The sequence below is a fragment of the Rhinolophus sinicus genome, chromosome 3, assembly GCF_057876585.1.
Source record: "Rhinolophus sinicus isolate RSI-liver-muscle chromosome 3, RSI-T2T, whole genome shotgun sequence".
Classification (NCBI taxonomy): domain Eukaryota; kingdom Metazoa; phylum Chordata; class Mammalia; order Chiroptera; family Rhinolophidae; genus Rhinolophus; species Rhinolophus sinicus.
In genome coordinates, this window is record NC_142503.1 from 121,160,770 (window position 1) to 121,177,590 (window position 16,821).

The 16,821-nt window shown below is 37.9% G+C and overlaps 1 protein-coding gene and 1 pseudogene across 5 annotated transcripts in view; one reads left to right on the forward strand and one right to left on the reverse strand.

The window, feature by feature from the left end:
- Positions 1-16,821, reverse strand: part of NUBPL (NUBP iron-sulfur cluster assembly factor, mitochondrial) — a 196,931-nt gene that overhangs the window by 55,455 nt on the left and 124,655 nt on the right. The gene's annotated exons all lie outside the window — the stretch shown is intronic.
- Positions 1,406-14,157, forward strand: LOC141570455 (cell division cycle-associated protein 3 pseudogene; annotated as a pseudogene).

Genomic DNA, 16,821 nt, shown 5'->3' on the forward strand with positions numbered 1-16,821 from the left:
TTTCTTTCCAGGCATTTTTCTAAGTTCTGTACCTAAAAATTCAGCTATATAACTAAGCCCTCAATGCTGAGCCTCAATTTAGATAGGTCCCAAGAGTACCTCCCAAGGCTCTTGTCTCCTCAGATGCTTCTCCCCCTGAGTCCCCAGTCTCAGTGAATGGCCTTAGGTTCCTCAGTTGCCAAAGGCGGAAGCTTGGAATCACACTTAACTCTTCCCTTTCCCTCACCATCCTAGTCACTCATTCTGCTTTCTTAAAATCTCTCAGTTGTATCCACTTCTCTCTTCCCCACTGCCAAGAACCCAACAGAGGTCACAACCATCTGTCACTAAAGCCTCTGAACCAAACTCTCTGCTCCAGCATTGCCCATCTAATCTGTTCCCAGCACCAGTGAAAAATGGTCCATCTAAAATGCAAGTCTGATAGTGCCACTTTTTTGTTCAAAACTCTTCTGTTGCTTTTAGGATAAAGTCTAAGCTTAAGCTCCAGAACACTGCTTGGTCTTCTTCACTTGCTAATTCCTCCTTATTCTTCAGATCCCTCTCGAAATTTACTTCCTCTAATTTCTAGATTAGATTATGGTGTTCCTACTATGTACTTCTCCCAATCATTCATTCATTCAATCATTCAACAAATGTTTATTGGGTACCTACTGTATATTAGGCATTGAGCTAAGTATTGATAATTAAATGGTATCATGGTTCGTAGCCTCACAAAATTTATAATATAGAAGGAAACACCTATGAAGCACATAATGAAATAACCTGTGCAAAGAAAGCGGTTAGTAAGTGTGATAAACTGAACGAAGATCAACATAGCTACTGTGTTTCCCCGAAAATGAGAAGGGGTCTTATATTAAGGTTTGCTCCAAAAGACGCATTGGGGCTTATGTTCAGGGGATGTCATCCTGAAAAATCATGCTAGGGCTTGTTTTCCGGTTAGGTCTTCTTTGGGGGGAAGCACGGTAGAGAACAGTGAGTGAGGAGAAGGGTGGCATTCATTTACTGTTGTTTCATTATCTGTTTTCTCATGAAACTGAAGCTGAGTTAGAATACCCAAGACAGAATAGATACACTGGAGATGCTTAATAACTTTTCTTTCAAGGAATGAATGAATAAATGAACATATGCAAAGGTTCGAGAATTTTTAAAAAATAAGTGGAAATCATACTATGTATATAATTCCATATTCTGTTCCTTAAAACTTAACAATGTGAAATAAGCCTTTTCTATATAACCATATATTTTTTAAATTAAATTTTAGATGATATTGAGTTAAATGGATACATTCATGTATTAACACATTTATTCAACACGTATTAATTGATTTTTGTTTTTGTTTTTGGAGGGCGCAGCTCACAGTGGCCCACGTGGGGATCGAACCTGCAACGTTGGTGTTATCAGCACCATGCTCTACCCAACTCAGCTAACCAGCCATCCCAAACACATGTTAATTGAGGATCAATTAGTGCCAGGCACTGTTCCAGGTGAGCAGGATAAAGCAGTGAGGAAAACAACGTTCCAGCCACCATGGAACTAACATTTTAGTGAAGGAGACAGACAGACAGAAAGAAAGACAAATCAGAGAGTAAAACTGTGAAGAAAACAAGTATCTCTTACTGTCCAAAATTATTTGGTTCCTGATTCAGGTATCCAGATGAAATAGCAAGAAGTATTGTTTTTTTAAATCTCTTCAATTCCTGCTTATCAAAAAGCAAGTAGCAAGAGTTCAGACAGCAAAGGATTTACCAAAGAATTTCTTTGAATCTCCTCAGTTCCCAAGGTCAGATGGTAAAGAATACTTGAAGAGGAGGAAAAAAAGGATGGAATGGTGCAAGGTGCTACCTCAGCCTGGGTGGTCAGAGCCCTGAGTGAAGTGAGAAAGTAACTGATGCAGTTATCTGAAGGAAAGCATTCCAGGCATAGCAAGAGTAAATGCAAAAGCCCTAAGAGGGGATATGCTTGGCTCATCCAAAGCACAGCTGGGAAGTCAGTAGAGCCTGTCTAAAACAGCACCCCCAAACATCAATCTCCCTCCTTCTCTGACTGATTTTCTTCAAAACATGAATAGTATCTGACATTAGATATTGACTTGTCTTTTGGGGATTCTATGATAGTTCTCAAACACTAGTACTTGCTACTGATTTAATGACACATTTTAAGAGAATGATAAAATGATGAACATAAAGTAGTTCATTTTCAACATAGGCTTCCAGGGTTTGAAAAATAGTTACCTCAAAGTTACCCATGACCATCATCTATGAAACTATCTACAAAAAAAAAAAAAGATACAGGACACATTTCATTTTCTATCCTCTGCAGTGAAACTCCCAGCACTGGCAGACTGACAAGGTCTCTTTGTTTCAGAGAACATCAAATGACTGGTGCCGACAATTTATCATTGTTGTTCCTTGGCATTTAATCATATTTATCACGTTGGCTCCAATTTCTTAAAAAAGAACTGCTATTAAGGTTCCAAGGAACTAAAAATACTTCCCTGTTAAGGCAGTTAATTTCAAATGACCCTTAAACTGAATTTAAACTATCTGGAAAAAAGAACCTGGCCCGGCACCTTCCCCACACACAGTAGGCATTCCGCTTGCTGACTTGAATTGACATCAGTATCTGAGTTCCAGTTTTATAGCATTTATTAATACTAACACTGAAATATACTGGCTGCCAGGAAGTTCCAGTTCTCTCGATTTTAGAATGTCCCAGCCATCCCAGGTCTGCTAGCAAGGCCAACGTGAGCCTAGTGAAAATAACAGCAGTTGGGGTGGACCCCGGGCCTTGGGGAATCTGGGAGGAAAATCATTGAGGAGAAAGAGAGGCAGAGCTGCAGCCTGCTATGCTACAGCCCAAGTAGAATCCCAGAAGAATTAATCATCTAGGGGGAAAAAAAAAAAAGGTGCAGCTAAAGAATAAACAGAGCAATCATGAAGCAGGAGAAATGGGACAAAATCTAGATTGAATCATTTAAAAGTGGGCATGTCCAGGCAGCCCATTCACATGGTGCTTGGAATATTCCATAAGTGATAGGGCAAATTCTTAAAGGAAGTTTGGCTGGGCCAGACATTGCCTCTTTCCTTCCTGTCTGCTCTTAATTACTGACTGAATAGACTTGACTCATAATTAGCAGCTCTCAAAGTAGTGTCCTTGTGTCTGACCTTGGCCAAGTATCTGTTGCTACTTCTACCCGATACCTAATTTCTGCCATCTGTCCTGACTTCTTGGTTCTCCCACCCCCAGTTAGGCACAGCCCTATACTAAGAGCAAACAGAACACAACCTGTACTTTGCTCAGTCCCAGACCTGAAAGCATGCCACTACTGTACTGGCAAAGAAGATGCAGCTAACCTTGTTTCAGACCCATGGCCAAACTGTCAGACAAATGACCGAGCTCCTAAGATTTTTGATTCAACTAACTTCCAGGGTTTGAATGGGTTTTCAAGCTCTAAGAGTTCCAGAGCAATTTTTTTTATACTTCACTATCTCCCCACATCAATGTAAGCTCCCTGATGGACGACACCATTCTTTATGCATCTCTGGACTCCCTCACCACATCCAGTCCTCTCCATAACGCCTAAACAGTGTTCACGCAACATCCACTGAGTGATTCTATGAGTCAAGTTGCCACTTACAATTTTATTATACTACTAAAATTAAAATTTTTGCCATGTGAGGTACCTTTCATATACAATACAAATCTAAAATAGAACATAAAGTGTTTTAAAGTCTAAACCATAGCTTTTGCTCTGCCCAGTGAACTACTCATAAAATCACGCAACATTTTATTTTCACTGCAAGAAGAAAATGGCTACAAAAGTGAAATTATTTTAATATCAATATCATAATACAAATCTGAATAACAAAAAAATTTCTACTTGCGTTGATAGCCTACGGACTTGTGAAAGTAAAGGATGCAACAAAATATACTAAACTTAATCCTTGAGATCGTTTTGACAACAGCTGACCCAGTTATAAAATGAGAACACATCATTCAAGTTACAACAATGATGGCAATGTTCTTCCCTAATATTTTCATTTTTTTTCAGATGATAAAGTTCTCGAATCCATTTTCAAATGTCTTCTCTTCTATAGGAGAAGGGGCAGGGGGTGAGGTGGGGGGTAGATTACTTGACTAAATCCCTTCAAAGTCACTACCCACCCAAGTGATAGCAGTAATGTTTTGAGAGAGAAAAGAAGAGAAACTTCACTCTTAATCTTTCCGTTTATCGTCGGCTCCCATTTCCTTAGTTGTTCTAGCAGAGGTATAGAGCAGACTGGCCCTGACAGCCTGCAGACAGCACCAATTCACAAAGGACTCCTTATCCAAAAGCAGATACATGGGTCAATCTTTGGTAACTCTATACCTAGTTTCTGAAATGCTGTTTAAAAGATTATCCAGTTCCCAGGACCGCTCACTGATGCCCATGAAAATCCACAATACAACTGAAAGAGTAAAACCTTACCGTATAAAAATAATGACGCTACCACAAAAGTAATAATATTTCAGTTAATTTTGGGAACAGCTCTCTAGGTTCTCTAAAGGCCTGCTTTAGGCCAACTGCTTATATGTTCATAACCTAGGAAGCAGACGTTAGTGAAGGACAGGACTGCTACTAAAAAGGCCTAAAATATTAATTACAAACCTGCCTGAGAATCAAGATATTGCTATTTCTTTTAATTACTGAAAGAAATTAAAAAATAAAAACTCTTCATACACCTAAGGGCTGAAGCTTCAGAATTTCTTTTTCCAGTAGGAATAACAAATCACTTTACTAACCTAATTTGGGAGCGTTCATAAAATATATTGAGATGTGTAGTATTCTCTTTAATAGGGAAAACTATAACACTCTTTTAAAAAAATCCTAGAAATAATATTGTATTTGGGAGGATTCAAGGTCCTCAAGGGGCAGGATTAGAGACACCATAGAAGCTGCATGGAGCCCCACAGTGAAAACCCATCGTCACTGCCCAGTGGTTTTGATGGTTCTTGAGGACATCACAGAACTTGAGCAACACGACTGCTCTGAGAGACAGGCCACATTCACATACCTTTTATTATAATATATTGTAATAATTGTTCTATTTTATTTAGTTATTGTTGTTAATCTCTTATTGTGCCTAATTTATACATTAAATTTTTCTCATAGGGATGTGCGTGTAGGAAAATACACAGTATATATAGGGTGTGGTACTATCTGCGGTGTCAGGCATCCACTGGGGGTCTTGGAACACATCCCCACAAAGGGGGGCTGCTGTATAAAACAGAGTCTGTAGATTCACAGAAAATTATTTACTAGATAATATAAGAAATAGAAGAATCATGCATTTCCTTTAACTTTTTTCCTTTTCTGGTTAATTACACTGATGGTTCCATTACTTCTGAGTTGTTGTTTTTTTCATGGTATGACACAGCATTCTTTCTGTACATGATCCTTTAAGAGTCTTTTATTTTATAAAGCAAGGGTCCTAGTAACCATGGACATGTTGACTATAAATTTCCTGACTTTGTGATGTTAAAGAATATTTTAATTTCCAACAATCCACCATTGAATCCTGGTTTTGTTTCAAATCAATAAGTACCATTCTATCAACCATCAACACAAGAAAATCATGTGGTATAATAGTTTAAATCAAAGTAAATAACCGATAAAGACTAAGAACCAAAAAAAAAAAAAACACTTTAAAGATTTTTTAAAAATACCTACAGCTTTTGAACATGATATTTTTGAAACTGGCTCAGTAGATTTTATCCTAAAACTTTAAAGATCTAAATCGTATCGAACAGGAAACCAACTGAGAAAAACTGTAGCTCCATATGCAGTTATATTTTAAGTAGGAGCTATTATAATGTAGCTTTGGGATTTTAAATTGATTCAGACATTAATTATTATGATTTTTTAAAAAAAACAGCACTGGAAAGGGGAAAAATCAAGACTATAAATCTATCTGGGTACAGGCAAGAATCCAGATATCTATTCATTAAATAGAGGAATTTTAGTCTGGGAAATTGGCATATCTAAATTCCAATCATTTGTGTCACTAAGTAGCTATATTACCATGGGATAGCCAATTAACCTCTCTGGACCTCAGTTTTCTCATCTGTAAAATAAAATGTTTTAGATTAGATGATTACTAAGGTTTCTTCCAATTACTTAAAAAAGAAAAAGGAAAGAAAGTATAACTATGATCTGTTTGTGTAAATTGGAAAATATTTGTGAGGGATTTCCTCACAGAAAAAAATAAAAAGCATTTTTATCCAAAATATCAAAATGAAAAAATAAGCTTTTCTTTTTTTAAAGGGGGGAACACTTTATATAAGAACAAGAAAGCTAAAAGCTACTCGGCACATTTAACAATTTATTTTATAAAATGATCATATTTCCTTTAGAAATTTGGCTGAATTTTGCAAGGAACTTAGACTTAAATTTGTATTGAACTACAATCTACTCTGACTGCCATCCTCTTTCTATACATTAAAATCCCTCTTTCTATTATAGCTCATCTAGGAGTTAATGTGTTATATCTTTATAAAACTTCATAATTTACAAAATAGATGCATTTTGGAAAAGTTGTTGAGAAAACTGCCACTGAGGTGAGGAGTGGGGAAGGGATTCAATCACAAACCCTTAAAGGCTGACAACTAATACAAAACTTCCATAAACATTCATGATAGGGATATACTCAGCCAACAAAAGAAAGCTTGAATCATTCAGATGCTTACCACACACTCAAATACAAATTTTGGATCAATAAAAGGATGGAAGAAAATTGTTACCTAAGAATCTTTCTTAATTTTTCCTTTTGCTACATATGAGATTGGTTTACTTTGGACTTACTTCATTACTCAGACTATGTGACTTCAGATATGCTTTGTTTGCTGATTAGTCTTTAGTTGCCACAGGCACTACTATTTATAAGACCTCCCCCTTTTTAAAATATTAATAAGCATCTACTAAATTACAAGAATTTAATTTGAGACTATAGAAATATATTTGCTCTTTTAAAAAATAAAAAGAATTAGATCTGTAACACAATTTTTGTCAACTGCTATATCTTCAATAAGGAAAGAAATCAGCAAAGTTTCAGTAATAGGCATAAAATAAGAGTTGTGTGTAAGTATCAATACACACATTAATCAGAAAATCAGACATCAAGGTTTTGTTATTAATTTATAGCTTGAATTTAGCCAAGCTGCTTAACTTTTCTGTGCCTCTCTGTCTTCATCTTAAAATGGTATAAATAGAGAATTTTAGAGCTAGAAAGGGCTCTAGATTATCTTGCCCAATGTTCTTATTTTACAGATTAAAAAAACAAAACAAAACTAAACTAAACTAAATCTCAGCAATCAAATGATTTGCCCAAAACATATTCTGCAGAATAGGAACAATTAAAACAACCTTTAACTGTTCTATAGAGGTTTATTTTCCCAAAGAGGAAATGAGATTATGTATCTTTTTAAAAATAGGTAATTAAGTAGTAGCATTACATTGAAAAAAGTTACTTTAAAAAAAAGCTTGTCATATCATACAAGTCAAAATTAAAATTTCTCTCGGCGAGCATACCATGTTTATTCTTCCAACCAAATACTAAGAAAATATTTGTTCATTTCTGAGGTCACCACATTCCAAAATGATCTGAACAAATAATTTTAAAATATCTTTGCCATATGTTTAGATGACATAAGCCATGTTAAATGGCTTTTTTTTTTTTTTTTTTTTTTTTTGCAAATTAAAGGGAAATTACTCATGAGTAAAACTAAGCAGAAAAACATTTGGTTAAAATACAATTTAAAAATATGTAAATGACTAAAAATAAGGGCTAAGAAATGAGCAGAAAAGAAGTCACATCTGCTGTTTGAGTAGATTTTAAATTTCTACATTTTAGTGACCTGTGTCTTGCTGCTGTTAAGCAGACCTGTCATGTACAAAGCAGAAAACAATAAATTTACTGTCATAAGTGACTTCCTAGTGAGAATTAAGCAATGCAGCAGCTTTTAGCTATAACTACTTTTAACACAAAGGATTTTGAGAAAGATTAAGAAATACATATATGAGAATACAGATAGAGATGATACAGATATAGGTGGGAAAGATTTGAGGGTTGGGGAAAAAATAAACACATAAAACAACCTAATTCCCACCTCCACTTCCACATTTTCCAACTTCTAAACTATATTATAACTTCAGAATTACCCAAAAGACAGCTAAGAAACCTAAGAGCGCTAAATTGCAGAGAAATAGAAAAAAGGACTGAATTTTATGCATTCATTAAAAGACCATTAAATAAGCAGCTGTTCCTTTATTCTCATTTAAGCACATTGGTCGTTACATCTAGGCTTGTTCACAATAATCTTGTACCCTGATGAGCAAGTGGATGTGGCAGTGTGTCTAGAAGTTGTTCTTGCCTGAATAGGTATCTGCTGTCTTCATATCTATCTATTGCAGATCACACATTAATACACGTGCTTAAAGCCAGAGCATAAATAAGTGGGTGCAGAGGATAATCATTACGGAGTTTAACCCTACCTCAGAAGTTAATACTGACATCTACATGTGCCAGGCACTGCAATAGACACTGGGACACTGCAGTGAACAAGATACCGGAAGTTCCTGCCCTCACAGAGCAGGGATAGGAAAGCAATAAACAAACCCATTGGCACATCACTTGTAAACTTGCTAAAAGTCACCTTCTTAAACCTCAGTTTGCTATCAATAAAATTGGAATATTAATATTGCTTAGGGAAGTATCATCATATCCTTCTCAAATACAAATTATGCCAAAAAACTATAAATCAATAGGACTTGCACTCAATTTTGCCTGATCTATCTCTGCCTCCAGTGACACATACATAACAGAATGTAGGCTGGAAGAGGAAGTGTAAGCCATGCCATGAAATAGAAGGAAAATAACTGGATCATGGTAAGACTCAATACAAACCTGTTTTCTATATAGAAACTAACTCTAGTTAGTAAGCTATGGTTTCTCAAATAAGATGTTAATGATAAACATATGCTATTTGGAATATATTTACTTTGCCTTAGTTTCAGGACCAATGTCCAAATAAGTCATTTTTATTTCAAACATCATGGCTGTCAGTTTAAAAATCTTTGATACCAACTAGACTAATGTTAATCAGATTGTGAATTTCAAGTCACATCTTAACACGATAATTCTTTTTTCTTTTCCAGTTGAAGAAATAATTTTATTTTATATGATGAATACATACTTTCGCAAGATAGCATCAAAACAGACACAGTCTGATGTTTGATTCTTGTATTTAAAACAGCAAACTAGCTATGAATGTACAAATAAAATTAAAGGTTGAGGTTCTGACCAAGTTACTTTGGCATTAGAAAGCAAGCCTATCTGGATGGAAGAAATTAACTCCTTGAATCGAGTATACTCTCAGTAATTCTAAAATATTAATGTACAGGACAATATATCAGAGAAAAGAAATAGATGCAGATTTCCAACATAAACTGTAAGTTAGCTAATGGCTTCAATCAATCAATATCTCCTCTCTCTCTCAACTCCCCAATAAATGACACATAAAAACATAGAAATTGGGGCAGGGGGGAGAGACCAACCCTGAGAAAACTAAGGCTAAATCCTGAGAACAAACCAAAAAAAATGGAAGAAATGTGTACTAACAATAGAGTCAAACTGTCTTCCTATGAAATACTGATCTCTCTTTCAAAGACAGAGGACAAGTCTTATTCACTTTTGTATCTTCAGGCCAAGCACAGTGCCAGGTACATAAAGACCCAATAAATGTCTTAATAAAAAAAAACGCACACAATCTAAAGAGACCATCCATATCCTTCCCCCACCAAAGCTACTGGTACTGACTTTCTGGCACCACAGCCCACATTCTTTACACATAATTTACTGCCTTTCGACTACAATTACCTACATCCCCACTGTCCTATTCCTCTTCCATCATCTTCCCGATGAAGAAGAGGTATAGCAGGTCAGACAATTAAGTTTGAGAAATCATCCTACAAAAAGTTCTACATACGTCATTGCTCAATACCACTATCGTCACCTTCTAAGTACTCCCCTTGGGAAGCTATGCACCGATGCCAGCACCTAGTCCACCCTTCAAAGCAATTTTGGAACTCTTTTTCTGGGATGGCCGTCAGAGCTGTCATTGTACTACCCTTGATGTCCTGATGTCATCAAAATGTCTTCCTTTCAATATTTCCTTTATCTTCAGGTAAAGAAAGAAGTCATTGGTGTCCAGATCAGGTGAGTAGGGAGGGTGTTCCAATACAGTTATTTGTTTACTGTCTAAAAACTCCCTCACAGAGAGTGCTGTGTGAGCTGGTGCATTGATTGTCGTGATACAAGAGCCATGAATTCTTGTTGAAAAGCTCAGGTCGTCTAACTTTTTCATGCAGCCTTTTCAGCACTTCCAAATAGTAAACTTGGTTAACTGTTCGTCCAGTTGGTACAAATTCATAGTGAATAATCCCTCTGATATCAAAAAAAGGTTAGCAACAGCATTGCAACAAGTTCACAAACTTAATTGTCAGACCTCGTAAATATTTGTTACACAGACGCTTGATGAAAGCTCAGAGCACAACATCTTGATGGTTTTATGAAGATGAGCTACACAACTGATCTATAAAGAAAACTCAAGAATGACTGGTTAGCTCTCCTCAGCTAGGCAATTCCAACCAGCAATCATCTAAGGCTTGTGACAGGTATTTGTCCAAACATTATAACCTAAACTCAGCAGCAAAAATCTGTGAATGAAAAACTCATGTACTCCAAAATCAGATGTTTAAATGCCAAAACGTTTTGTTGTAAAAATAAAAGCCTGACCGTTGACTTCCCTTAATGGAGGGGGGCTACTGCAGACCCATTAGCAGTGTGGACCACAGAAGTCCCTATATACAGGGTCAACACATCTCTTAAAAGCTATTATCTGGATTACCAAGTAATTGTGGTAACAAAGCTCTACACATGAAACTTTCATCAATGCTCCTAAATTTGTCCTCTGCTTTTCATGACAAATGAAATCACTGAAATTTGTCATGTGACACAGTCAGTCATAGAAATATGAAACACTTAAAATCAATACTGGCAGTTACTGGGTAGTCTGCAGGCCCTGGATTCTACACTAGCAGGTGCTATAGGCATGATTACATAAGAGAAGCAGACTTGTCTACTTAGGGCTGTCAAACTGAAAGAAAACCCAACTACCCATGAAGCTACAAGAAGGGTATCTGCCCTCTTTTAAGAACTACTCATTCTAACTTTATTTTTATACTCAATTGCTTGGATCCTGTCACATCTTAAAAACTATTTGAGTTTACTTAAATAAAAAACTTCCTGAGCTATGACTGATCCAGTAGTATTACTTTTGACTAACGGCCTATGCATAATAACCTTATGCTCCAAAATAGTTAGAAAAACTGATTTTTACAAGATGCCTTTACCCTGCATTTTGAAAACACAGGACTTCTGTCCTCTTCCTGAAAAACTCTCTGTGACAATTCAATTTCATTCTGGGCAATTATAGAATTATAAATTTTCTGATACATTTCTATTTTTTAAAAAATTTAAGAAAGTGGTTCCCCAAGAATATGCAATGGGGAAAGGATAGCCTCTTCAATAAAAGAATGGACAGCCATATGCAAAAGAGCGAACCTGAACCCCTATCTCATACCATACACAAAAATCAACTCAAAATAAAGAATTGAAAGTAGACCTAAAACTGTAACACTCTTAGATGAAACAAGGGTAAGCTCCTTGATGTTGATCTTGGCAATGATTTTCTGGATTTAACACCAAAAGCAAAGGAAACAAAATCAAAAATAAACAAGTGGGACCACATCAAACTAAAAAGCTTCTGCACAGCATAGAAAATAATCAACAAAACAAAAAGACAACCTACTAAAAGGAAAAAAATATCTGCAAATCATATATCTGATAAAGGGCTAATATTCAAAATATATAAAGGACTTATACAATTCAACAGCAAAAAAACAAACAATCTGACTAAAAAAATGGGCAGAGAAACTGAAAATACATTTTTCCAAAGACATATAAATGGCCAACAGGTACATGAAAAGGTGCTCAATATCACCCACTAATCATCAGGGAAATGCAAATCAAAACCAAATTAGATACCATTTCACAGAATGGCTATCATCAAAAAGAAAAGAGATAAGTGTTAGCGAGGATGTGAATAATAGGGAACCCTTGTGCACCATTGGTGGGAATGTAAACTGGGGCAGCCACTATGGAAAACCATATTAAGGTTCCTCAAGAAATTAAAAATAGAATTACTATATGACCCAGCAATCTTACTTCTGCGTATATATCCAAAGAAAATGAAAACAGGATATCAAAGAGATATCGGCACTCCCATGTTTATTGCAGCATCATTCATAATAACCAAGATACAGAAACAACATGTTTGTCAATGGATGAATAGATAAAGAAGTTGTGATATGTACATATAGATATATAGATATAGATATATATGTACACACACACACACACACACACACACACACACAATGGAATATTATTCAACCATGAGAAAGAATGAAATCCTGCTATTTGCGACAACATGGATGGACCCCAAGGGCATTATGTTAAGTGAAGTTAAAAAAAAAAAAAAAAAAAAAGCCAAACTCATAAAAACAAAGAGTAGAAAAGTGGTTGCCAGGGGCTGGGATGTGGGGAAATAGGGAGAGGTTGTTAAACTTTCAGCTGTTTGATGAATTTGGTCTGAGGATCTGTTGTAAAACATGGTGATCATGTAGCTCACCTGTAGATAACACTGCATTGCACAACTGAATCTTACTAAGAGAGTAGAACTTAAAGTTTCTCACTAAAAAAATTTTAAAAAGAAAACAACTAGTTTTCAAAAAACTTAGTGCAATGTAAAGTCACCTAGAAAAACATTAAATTCACAAAGAATAATTTGGTTCACTTAGCCCTTACACACATACATTTATGCACACTCATAATCCATGCTTTAGTAGACTAATTAATAAAAACAGAAATTATATATCCAAAAAGAGTGCAACCTCATATACAAAAATGCTCAGTACAAGATTTTTTTAAATAAAGAAAACGCGGTTCAAACTTCAATGTCCTTTAATGGGAGAACGGTTAAATAGCATCATCAGTCACCAAACTAGAGAGCTGCTGTGCACCCAAAGATGGAACGGAGACCCAGCACCTTCTCCTCAGCCTCGCACTGCCCTACTGCTCCGGGCTGAGATGGCTCCAGTCAAGAGCATTGCAGTCACTCCAGGGAGTCCTCCACTGTACACCTGGCTTGAATGGCAGATCCTAGTCACTTAGTGCCAGCATCCTGCCCACTTCTCTCTAGATGCAAACCCCACATTCAATCTACCAGAAGAGCAGCTGGAGGGTGGTAGTCAGGCCCAGGAGTGAGACCAATGCTCTCCTACCCTTGGGATTGCAGATACCCCTGAAGCCAGCAGCAAAGACAGCCCCATGAGCACACTGGTGAAACAGCTGAGTGAAGTATTTGAGCCTGAAATCCCCAAATCAAATCTTCCCCTAGAGCCTATTCTGCACCCCAGAGGCACCTGCATCTGAACTGGACTTCCCTGTGGGCACCGAGCCTTGAGAACCAGAGGCCACCTCTGAGTCATACGGAGCTCCCCCCAAGCAGGTGTTATCCCAGGAGGAAACAAGACAGCTCACAGAAAACCCTGTGGCCAGCAGGGCTCAGACAAGCTCTTGAGAGACCCTGAAACTCCCTTATCTTCAGGTTCTAAACACAACAAACAGCAAGGTACTAGGGAGATCTGCCCTTACCATCCTGCAGGATGACAACTCCCCCAGGACCATGAGGTAAGTGGTCTCCCCTGAGTGAAAATGTTAGAGAACTAAAGGAAGGGAGCATTCTGGGAACTGGACGACTTATAACACTGGAGAAGCACGGGAGCAAGGCCAGGACCATGACAAGGAAAATCAGCAGTTTCCCTCGGTAGAGAATGAGGCTCTGCGTACCCCTAGCACTGGGTTAACCAGGAGTCCCGTGATATTCTGTGTTCTCTCACTCTTTCTTTCCCTTGGGAGACTAAGGAAAGGCTTGCTTTCTTTGACTCCTCCTGAACTACCACAGAACTATAAATACGTGGGCACACACGTAACTTAAAAACTCACTCTAAAGGTAATTCCAAAAGAGAAAGCCCGAAGTGAAATTATCAAGGGCAACATTCCTGGAATAAGTGAATAAGCTATACTCATCTCTGTATTATTCCATATAATCTCAAAGCTAGTGTTATCCACATGACAAGCCACAATAAACCTGAATTGAATACAAAAATAAATGAAGGAATAAACAAAAGAACAAAAGGCAAATTCACTAAGAATAAAATGTGTCCTGGCAAAGAGCCAAATCTGAAGAAGTTTCTAGATATGAAGCACTTAATAGGAGATAGTGCAAAAGAGAAGCAGAAGAGGGTGGCATGTTTCTGGTGGAAAGGCCACCATGTAAGACTCCCATATGCCACACATGGAGGGTAGTGAGAGGAGCCACCTTGGCCATGGCAAAATCAGCCTAACTCTGCGGCCCATATTGTGCTGCCTGAGGACAAAAGGAGGAAGTGTACCAGTCTTTGCATCATATACGTATCTCCAATAATAAATATTAGGATGAAAATTATTTTACGAATAAAACATAGTTTATTCAGCAACCATTACGAACAACTTCCCTAAGCAGTTATTTTGAATGACAACACTTACTTGGAGATACACACACTCTCACACACACACACACACACACACACACACACACACACACACACACACTGTGTGTGTGTATAGTGTTTGCATGTTTATAACAAAATATATTGTTCTCTGTTTTTTACAAAGGAGAAAAATCTCATAATTATACAGTTTCATCTACTGTATGCATTTATCTGTAAAGTATTTCTCAGTTCCTACTTGATGGAAGCTATAATTATAAGTTTTTCAGTATTATTCACATAAGCCAAGATATGCTTGCCAAATTTTCATATCACACATATAACAAAATGTAATCTCTACTTATTTAGATATGAAAAACAGCTTTTAGAAAGATGTGACATTAATTACCCATAATACAAATATTTTTAAATAAATGGTAAGAGAAAACTTGACATTTTGTGAATTTTAAAAAATCATTCTGAAGCTTTGCTACAGGGATATTTCTCCCATACAAGTCTTTGAAAACATTAATAATGAGATATTTCTTGTCAAGATGGCAGAGTAGGTAAATGCTGTGCTTGCCTCCTCTCAGGACATCAAAATTATAACTAAACTACAGAACTACAGAACAACCGTCTGAAGTCTAGCTGTATGGAAGTCCTACAACTAACGACATACAGAGGGAGCCACCTCGAGACTGGTAAGAGGGACAGAGACATAGAATGGACTGGTCCCACACCCAGGTGTGGCAGTTAAAAATGGGGAGGGATATCGGCTGCGTCAGTCCCCCCGGAAGAACGAGGGATCCCAGCCCCACACCAGGCCCCCAACCCAGGGTTCCAGTGCTGGGGAAAAAAGTCCTGATAACTTCTGGCTGTGAAAACTGGCAGAGATTGTGGCTGAATGAGACAGAGAGTGGCTGGAATCCCAGGTGTTCCTTTTACAGGACCCACACTAGGCTTACTTGCTGATGGACTCCTTGCTCTGAGCTCCAACACTGGGACAGCAGCTTGAAAGGAGCCAGGGACATATGTCAAGGAAGTGAATTTTCTGGCCTCAGGGCAAGGACATCAGAGGCAGCTTTCTCCCTGACAGAGTTCTTTGTTGAGCTCCGCCTCTTTGCAGCATGCAGACACAGGCAGCGCCATATCTGAGTCTCCAACAACCTGGCCAATACTGGTCGCCCCACCTTGATGATTCCCTGAGACCCCGCCTCACCCAATTCGTGGGCCTATCCAAACTGCTTCCAGTGGCTTTTCCACACAAATGGTCTGTCTTGGCTCATGCTGCAGACTTTCCTACAATCTCTCAAAGGCTAACAAACCCCAAACAATTAGCATTTGGACTCAGCGAGCCCTATACCTCTTGCTGAGCAGACCCAAACCCAAAACAAATGGCAGTCAGCCTTGGTTCATGGCTTGGCCTCTTGAGGCACCTCCAAGTCCAAGGCAGGTGGTGGCTATCTGCAGACTGCAGATTGCTTTGTGGTTCATACCAGATGACCCAGGAAGGGGCAGCTGAACTTGGCCTGCAGTGAGGACCTTCCCAGGAGTTGCCAGGGCCTACCTGCTCAGTGGGCAGCATCAGACAGAGCCAAGACATCACCCAGCTGCCACCAAGTATGACATGCCTTAAGGTCTAGGCATGACTAGGCAAGCATCAGAGAGCCAACCAAAGTCTTCTCTATAGGGTCAGCCCCTGTATATGAGCGCCTCTACTATAGTCACAGCCACTCATCACAACCAGTCATACTGAGGATCAATCCTCCCCACACACACACACATCATTGACACACAAGGAGCAACCAAGACTCAACTACAACAGGAGGGCACATACAACCCACACAAGGGGCACACCTGGAACCCACCTGGCTCAGGTGACCAGGGAGACTGCCCCACTGGGCCCCACAGGAAACCTACTACATAAAGCCATTCCTACTATAGAAATAAACACACAGAATTGTACACCTGCAATCTATGTAATTTTACTAACAATTGTCACCCCAATAAATTAAAAAAAAAATACATACCAAAAAAAAAAAAAAAAAAGAAGAAAGAAATAAACACAGGGAGATAGCCAAAATGGGGAGGCAAAGAAACATATCCTAAATAGAAGAATAGAACAAAGCTCT